Below are 8,805 nucleotides of genomic sequence, written 5' to 3'. Positions count from 1 at the left end.
GGTGCTAGTCCATGGGCACAGCGGCCTGCAATGTCAGCCCCAGTGAAGGTATCTTGACTCAAGGACCCGCTGACAACGCCAACATCTTCGGAGCTCCTGGTGCTTTGGGGACAGCAGAGCTACCCTTCATACTCTGAAACTTGGATTTGGCATTATTCACTGTGGATGCTGTTTGAAATCACATCATCGGACTGGATGAGCGGTTTATGGCAGGGTGTATCTGCTCCATCAGGATTGAGCAGGGGGCAATGCGTAGACAGCAGATCATCTTGGAGATGCTTCCAGCGGAGCTGCTAGAACCTCAGATACTACCACAGCTACAAGCGACACACTTGAGGCCCTTCTTTGTGACCAAGCAAGTATGGGTGATCAGTTTTGGTTTATGGACAGGATCCGAGTCCACCAGGGTGACAACCTCCCTACCTGATGCTGGGTAGATAATGGCTGGGTTGTTGGGCTCACTTTGGCCCTGATGATGGAGGTGCTCATCTCATTGATCAAGCAATTCTTGAGGCCACCCAAACTAGGGCTCTTTACCTAGTTCTGATGATCGTGATTGCTTTTGCATTGAGAGAGATCTAGTGAATGAAACAGACCCGCAGAGCGTCAGATCTTGTGCCCATCATGCCTCAACTTGCTGAACAACTGTAGGCATCTGACGTTGCCCTAAACTAGTGAAACTTTGGACAACTAGTCGACAATAATGTTGTTGCAGCCTTCATTTCCACTTAAAAATCTTCAGGTTTCCAACTGCGAGTCTTGCCCATAATGCTGGATCTGAACAGACTTCGTTGGTCACTATAGTGTGGGCCAGTCATGAGCACCCTATCTTCTCATGGCCTGAGAATTCCAGCCGAGCTGGCAATGGTTAACTGGACAAAAGTTGAATCAGTTTTAACTTAATTTATTATTTGTTTCTAAGTATTTAAGTCTGTCGCGGCTGTTGCGGCTCAACAGGGGACAGAAGTCTGGTGTGAAGAAAACATGCCCAGCCAGTAAGTACTGAGAAGACCCATTAGTTCATTGGACTGTTAACAGATGGACGTTAACGCACTGTAAACTCAGAGCAGTACTGCTTCATGTCCTTGAACCAAATTTAATTTCCCTGAATGAGACTCATTTTTCCGGTAATTGACTAAATCTTGATGGATTTACTTGGTTTAGTAATAACCGTGTTTCTCATAAGAGAGCTGTTAAAGCCTCTGGTGGTGTTTGTATATTTGTTACGACCACTGTTTTTGACCACTTTTCTGTTAATGCTGTCGATAAAGCATAATTATGAGGAAATTCTTAGTTTACATTTTGATCATTGGTGGTCACAATAATCTTCCATCATAATCACTTGCTGTTTATCCCCAGAAATCTAAACATGGAGTCGGAACGCAGATTTTTTCTTTAGCCATTTCTATACTTCACTGATTTAGTTGTTACAGTGTAGGCTGACTCAAGGGGTTGGCATATTTTAAAAGGGATTCATTCTGAAAGAATAAAAAGAGTGATAAATCCAGTGGCTGGTTTTCGGTGGCAAATTTACTGGTAACCTTCATTAATGAGATGTCAACAGTCAACTGAACACAGCACAAGCCCATAGTTTATATACCTACGGATTACGTTGTGCCTTTATCCTCAAATAGAACATTTTGAAATTGAATCGGGGGTTTTCTGTAAACATGTAAAATTAACTACATACACATAAAATAATTCTGATAAGTGGTCAATTATAATTAAATATCTGTGCCACGTAGACTATATTTGTGGTGACTTCAATAGATGTATTGCGGATTTAAGAGATTATATTGTTGATGACATAGATGATATTTCTCCTAGAATTGTATTTGACACAGGGGTATACAAACACTGTGAGACCCTCGTTGACTCTCAATGCTGTGTGCTTAGCAGGAGGTTAAACTCAGAAAATGATAATTTTGCATCTATTTCTTGACGGGGTAATGCTGTAGATTTTGACATCAGATGTCTATCTAAAGGTGTCCCTTGAATTGAACGTTCATACACCCTTGGGTCTTGTTGACAGAGTTGGAAATTAATGTTAATTTGACTTCCTGACCACTCAGTGCTGTTTATGATTTCAAACAGGAGACATCTTTAATAATGAAAACAGTGCAGGTTTTGGGTTTTTCACGATACATTTAAGTAAATTAAATTTATTTTGTATCGCCCAAAATAACAAATTTGCCTCAGAGGGCTGTACAATCTGTACACATGCGACATCCTCTGGACCCTCACATCGGATCAGGAAAAACTCCCCCAAAAAACCCTTTAACAGGGAGAAAAAATGGAAGAAACCTTAGGGAGAGCAACAGAGGAGGGATCCCTCTATCAGGATGGACAGAAGTGTGATATATGTCATGTCTACAGAATGAACAACATAATAGTTACAACACATTCAATGTATATTCATATAATGAGAGAAAAATGATGACTACTAATAATAACAACAGCAGTGGATATAGTAGAATAAGAATGATACCAAAAGCAGTAATGTATCGGTAATAGTAATAAACCTGTGAGTAGAGAAAGCACAAAGACTCCGGGGAAGAAGCAAAGTCAGTAATGTGCGTTAATGGTATTGGTAATAGACATAATAATGTTGATAATAAAAAATAGTAGTAGCAGTAGGTGTCAGCAGGGCCATGGCAGGAGGCAACACCAGGGTCCTGATAAAACCACGATCCATGGAAACCTGTGAGGAGAGAAAGCACAAAGACTCTGAGGAAGAAGCAAAGTTAATAATGTGCCTTAATGGGACATGAATTCATAAAGGAGATAGAGAATAGGAGAGAGGAGCTCAGTGTATCCTAGGAAGTCCTCCGGCAGTCTAGGCCTATGGCAGCTTATCTATCTAACTATAAACCTGAGCCAGCCTTAACTATGCATGGAGAACTCAAAGCTCACCTGGAAGAAAACATGAATGCTTTTAGTCGTATTCAAAACATGGCACAGTGGTGCACTTCAGCTCCTTGTGGACGAAATGAGTATCACAACAACGAACACTTAGGTAGAAAAAAAATCGTGTTGTAATAACACTGTTTCAAAGATGAAAAAAATGAAGGAATTTACAAAGATTATCCTGGTAAATCCTCTTTTTTCACCTGTTTATTTAAGTCATAACCAGGAGAGAAAACTATTTAGGTAAGACTTTGTAATGGATCTCCAGAATTGTATTTCTCACTTCTTCACTGACAACATTTTTTTCATTTCTGCCAAAATATCCAATCTTGTGATTCAAAATCTGCTCGTTGAGCCCACAATAATATTGAAATGTTTTTATGGTTTTAAGTTAGGGAAAGACCATGTCCTGGTTTACTACCCAAAACGTCGACAGTGAATTGAGACACAACATGTTTATTACCAGAAACCACAGTCGTCCCCTAATCTTCAGGGCATGGCATCCATAGTGCTGCTGTGGACGGCTCTTATGCTCTTCAGGGATTTCTTTTTGTTTTAGGCATTTTGTTCCTTTCTTAGATAGCTAATACTAGAGAGATGACGGAAAATAAAAGGGGGGAGAGATGGGGAATGGTTACCCAGTGGGGACTGGGGACACAGCGGTTCATGGTAGGTGCCTTAATCCCATTAGGGCCTCCCATCATCAAGGAAAATGAAATAAATCAGTATTATTTTGATACTTTGGTCGCCATTAGTTATGGTAGCATTTAGCTCACTGCCTATGGGGATGTGGTGACATCACTTTAGTCCTTTAAATCCTCGAACCCGAAACCACTAATTTGGAAGTGAAATCGAAAACAAGGTTAATATCTATTATGTGCATATGCAACTATTGTTCATTCGGTAATCATGATGCTCGAGGAAATGTTATCAGATAACATTTTTAATATGATATTAATAAAACACCTATAAGCATTCAGCATGTTGACATTTGTTTCTCCAGCAATATGTGCTTGTGGCAACTCCCTCTACATGTGTAGTCATTTTAGTTGAACAGAATATTACTCTCAAAATGACCAAAACGACCCCTATGATAGTTAGCCCACGGACTACAGCCACCTCGCCCGGACCAGGGAAACTGGGTCACCCTCCCAGAGCCAGACCCAGGAGGGGAGCTCGTAGGCGAGCGTCTGGTGGCCGGGCCTTTGCCCATGGGGCCCGGTCGGGCTCAGCCCAAATAAACACCATGGAGCAGCCACCCTGTGGACCCACCACCCGCAGGGACAAGCATCGGGGTCGGGTGCTATGCAGACGGGGCGGCGGGTCGGGCGGGAGGCCCGGGCATGCCGATCGCCGGCGGCATAGACTAGCTCTAGGGACGTGGAACGTCACCTCGCTAGCGGGGAAAGAGCCGGAGCTGGTGCAGGAGGTGGAGTGATACCAGCTATAAATAGTTGGACTCACCTCCACACACAGCGTTGGCTCTGGAACCAAGCTCCTGGAGAGGGGTTGGACTTTGTCCTTTTCCGGAGTTGCCCAGGGTGAGAGGCGCCGGGCGGGAGTGGGGATACTCACGAGCCCCCGGCTGAGCGCCGCTGTGTTGGAGTTCTCCCCAGAGAGCGAGAGGGTCGCCTCCATGTGCCTATGGGTTGAGGGGAGCAAGGCTCTGACTGTGGTTTGTGCTTATGCACCAAACAGCAGTTCGGAGTATCCGGCTTTCTTGGAGTCGGTGGGAGGGGTCCTGGAAAGGGTGCCGCCTACCGACTCCATAGTTCTCCTGGGGGACTTCAACGCTCACGTGGGCAATGACAGAGAAACCTGGCGGGGGGTGATTGGGAGGAACGGCTTGCCCGATCTGAACCCGAATGGTGTTTCATTATTGGACTTCTGTGCTTGCCACGGTTTGGCCATAACGAACACTATGTTTGAACATAAGGTGGCTCATAAGTGTACCTGGTACCAGAACACCTTAGGCCGGAGATCAATGATCGACTTTGTAATCATATCATTTGATTTGCGGCTGTATGTCTTGGACACTCGGGTGAAGAGAGGAGCAGAGCTGTCAACTGATCACCACCTGGTGGTGAGTTGGATCAGATGGCAGGGGAACCGGTTGGAAAGACCCGGCAAACCCAAACGTGTAGTGAGGGTAAACTGGGAACGTCTGGCGGAGGACCCTGTCTGGGAGGTCTTTAACTCCCACCTCCGGAAGAACTCTCACACATCGCGAGGGAGGTTGGGGACACGGAATCCGAGTGGACCATGTTCAAAGCCTCTATTGTGGACGCGGCCGCTAGGAGCTGTGGCCGGAAGGTCATCGGTGCCTGTCGTGACAGCAACCCGAGAACCCGGTGGTGGATACCGGACGTGAGGGAAGCCATCAAGCTGAAGAAGGAGACCTTCAAGGCCTGGTTGGCCCAGGGGTCTCCTGAAGCAGCTGACAGATACCGGCAGGCCAGAAGGGCTGCAGCTGCGGTGGTCGCGAATGCTAAAACTCGGGCATGGGAGGAGTCCGGGGAGGCCATGGAGAAGGACTTTCGGTTGGCCTCAAGGAGGTTCTGGCAAACCATCCAACAGCTCAGGAATGGAAAGCAGGGCTTACCCCAGGCTGTTCTCAGCGGGGGGGGGGGGGGGCTGCTAACCCGGACGGAGGACATCGTCGGGCGGTGGAAAGAGCACTTTGAGGAACTCCTAAACCCGACCAACATGTCCTCTGCAGAGGAGGCAGCGCCTGAGGACCTAGGGGGAGGCTCACCCATATCCCTGGCAGAGGTCGCTGAGGTAGTTAAAAAGCTCCTTGGTGGCAAGGCGCCGGGGGTGGATCAGATCCACCCTGAGGTGCTGAAGGCGCTGGACATAGTTGGGCTGTCCTGGCTGACACGCCTCTTCAATGTCGCATGGGGGTCGGGATCAGTGCCCATGGAATGGCAGACCGGGGTGGTGGTTCCCATCTTCAAAAAGGGGGACCGGAGAGTGTGCTCGAATTACCGGGGTATCACACTACTCAGTCTCCCGGGGAAGGCTTATGCCAGGGTGCTGGAAAGGAGGCTCCGACCGCTTGTCGAACCTCAGATTCAAGAGGAGCAGTGCGGATTCCGTCCCGGCCGTGGAACAGTGGACCAGCTCTTTACCCTCGCAAGACTACTGGAGGGGTTCTGGGAGTTTGCCCAACCAGTCTACATGTGCTTTGTGGACTTGGAGAAGGCTTTCGACCGGGTCCCTCGGGGGTCTTGTGGGGGGTGCTGCGGGAGTATGGGGTGCCGGACCCATTACAACGGGCGATCCGGTCTCTGTACGACTGCAGTAGGAGCTGTGTCCGCATTCTCGGCAATAAGTCAGACACGTTCCCGGTGGGTGTTGGCCTCCACCAGGGCTGCCCTTTGTCACCGGTCCTGTTCGTGATTTTCATGGACAGGATATCTAGGCGCAGCCTGGGGGCGGAGAACGTCAGTTTCGGGGGTCTCGGGATCGCCTCTCTGCTATTTGCAGATGATGTGGTGGTCCTGTTAGCCTCCTCGGATCATGACCTCCAGCATTCACTGGGGCGGTTTGCAGCCGAGTGTGAAGCGGCGGGGATGAGAGTTAGCACCTCCAAATCTGAGGCCATGGTTCTCTGCCGGAAATCGGTGGATTGCTCCCTCCAGGTGAGGACGGAGTGCCTACCTCAAGCGAAGGAGTTTAAGTATCTCGGGGTCTTGTTCACGAGTGAGGGTAAGATGGAGCGGGAGATCGACAGGCGGATCGGTGCGGCTGCAGCAGTAAAGCAGGCGCTGCAACGGACCGTCTTGGTGAAGAGGGAGCTGAGCCAGAAGGCAAAGCTCTCAATTTACCACTCGGTCTACGTTCCTACCCTCACCTATGGTCACGAACTCTGGGTCGTGACCGAAAGGACAAGGTCGCGGCTACAAGCGGCCGAAATGAGTTTCCTCCATAGGGTGGCCGGGCTCAGCCTTAGAGATAGGGTAAGGAGCTCGGTCATCAGGAGGGAACTTGGAGTCGAGCTACTCCTTCGCGTCGAAAGGAGTCAGCTGAGGTGGTTCAGGCATCTAATTAGGATGCCTCCTGGACGCCTCCCACTGGAGGTTTTCCAGGCACGTCCAACTGGGAAGAGACCCCGGGGAAGACCCAGAACACGCTGGAGAGATTACATCTCCCAGCTGGCCTGGGAATGCCTCGGGATCCCCCAGAATGAGCTGGAACATGTTGCCGGTGAGAGGGAGGTCTGGGTCGGCCTGCTTGGCCTGCTGCCACCACGACCCGACCCCGGATAAGCGGTGGAAAATGGATGGATGGATGGAGAATATTACTCTCTGCATTTTTAAATCTCAAGTTATATTGTAGACCCACTTCTGGTATGACCGTGACCTACCACAGGCTTCAAGCCAACACTGTGTGGGCAGCAGTTTCACAATGCAATGGACAAAATGTACATCTCGTTCCATGAAAACACAGCCCCACCCTGCCAACAAATGATGTGGAGGGGTGGTACATTTCCTGTTTCTGTTACACCACTGCAACATCAAAGCTACTGTCCTGCGGTTTCATGACATTTGTACTATCCATGGGAGGTTAGATGGAGTGACCTGAAAAAAAGGGCACTTCGACTCTGGGTCTGGCTACAGGGATAGTCTAATTAACATTTTAATTAACACCAAATATTGTTAACTGGAGGCCATCCTCAGAGCCATGTCTGGGACAGACTCATTACAATTGGTGTAAGCCTCTCTACTGCTCCCCTTTGACATGCTACCTGAGAAAATGTCATCCTCTAGAAGAATGAACAGATTGCGATGGATTAAAATCTTTGGGTGCGATGCTGCTTCAAACTGAAATATGTTGGGTAGTTACAGTCAAGAGCAGTTTTGTGATTTTCCATAATCATAGGTATTGGATTTACATACAAAAAAAAGAAGATAGATGTTTATTCAAGTCACGTACAGTAAACTGGCTACATGAGTGACAATTATTTAAAACAGTCTCACATGTAGATTGCCGTTAGACTACAGCAGGCTGGGAGGGTGACTGGCTCTACAAACAGCTACGGTATTTTTGTTCTCAGAAAGGGAATAAAAAATAAATCTGCATTCTATAACTGAAGCCCTGTGATTATTTGCTTTGAGATTGCAGCAGAGTGCATTGAAGAAATGTAGAATGGAGCAGAGAGTCTGTGCAGTGCTTTCTGCTTTCGTATCCCTGTTTGATATACGGTGCTTAATCCTTCAATCCTTAACATGTGCTGTAATTATCAGTAAAGGCACAGTGCACACATGAACATAATAAAACCATATCCATCCTTTGAGATAGTGATGCTGTGGATTACAAAGGCTTTGAGATATTAGCTTAGTCTGATACAGTGAAATCAGAACATGAACATTTGGTCTAAGAAAGTACACTTGAACAGGGTAGTGTTATACAAAAAGTCACTAATGACTATCAGTAACAGTGCAGGGTTAAAGATAGATAATCCATCCATCTACACCTCCTTATCCTGTGGCTGACCCTGAAAAGTACACCAGTCTTTCAGTGGGCCAACACCTTTAGACAGACAGCCATCCACACTCACATGTACGCCTATGGCAGTTTCCAATACACCTGACCCATGTCTTTAGACTGAGGGAGGAGACGCACACAGACAAGTAGGACGCTGTGGAGGTTCCAATAGGTGGCACCCCAGTTTTGGACAATCTAATAAAAACATATGGCCAAATGGAACCCCACAAAGTGACGTATCTGACAAGGGGACATTTTTATATATACAGTATGTATGTGTATATATATGTATGTATATATGTATATATGTATATGTATGTATATATGTATATATATGTATGTATATATGTATATGTATATGTATATATATATGTATATATATATATATATGTATATATATATATATAT

This window comes from Anarrhichthys ocellatus, unplaced genomic scaffold, assembly GCF_004355925.1.
Source record: "Anarrhichthys ocellatus isolate YVR2014 unplaced genomic scaffold, GSC_Weel_1.0 scaffold73, whole genome shotgun sequence".
NCBI lineage: Eukaryota > Metazoa > Chordata > Actinopteri > Perciformes > Anarhichadidae > Anarrhichthys > Anarrhichthys ocellatus.
Note: the sequence above shows the minus strand (reverse complement) of the source record.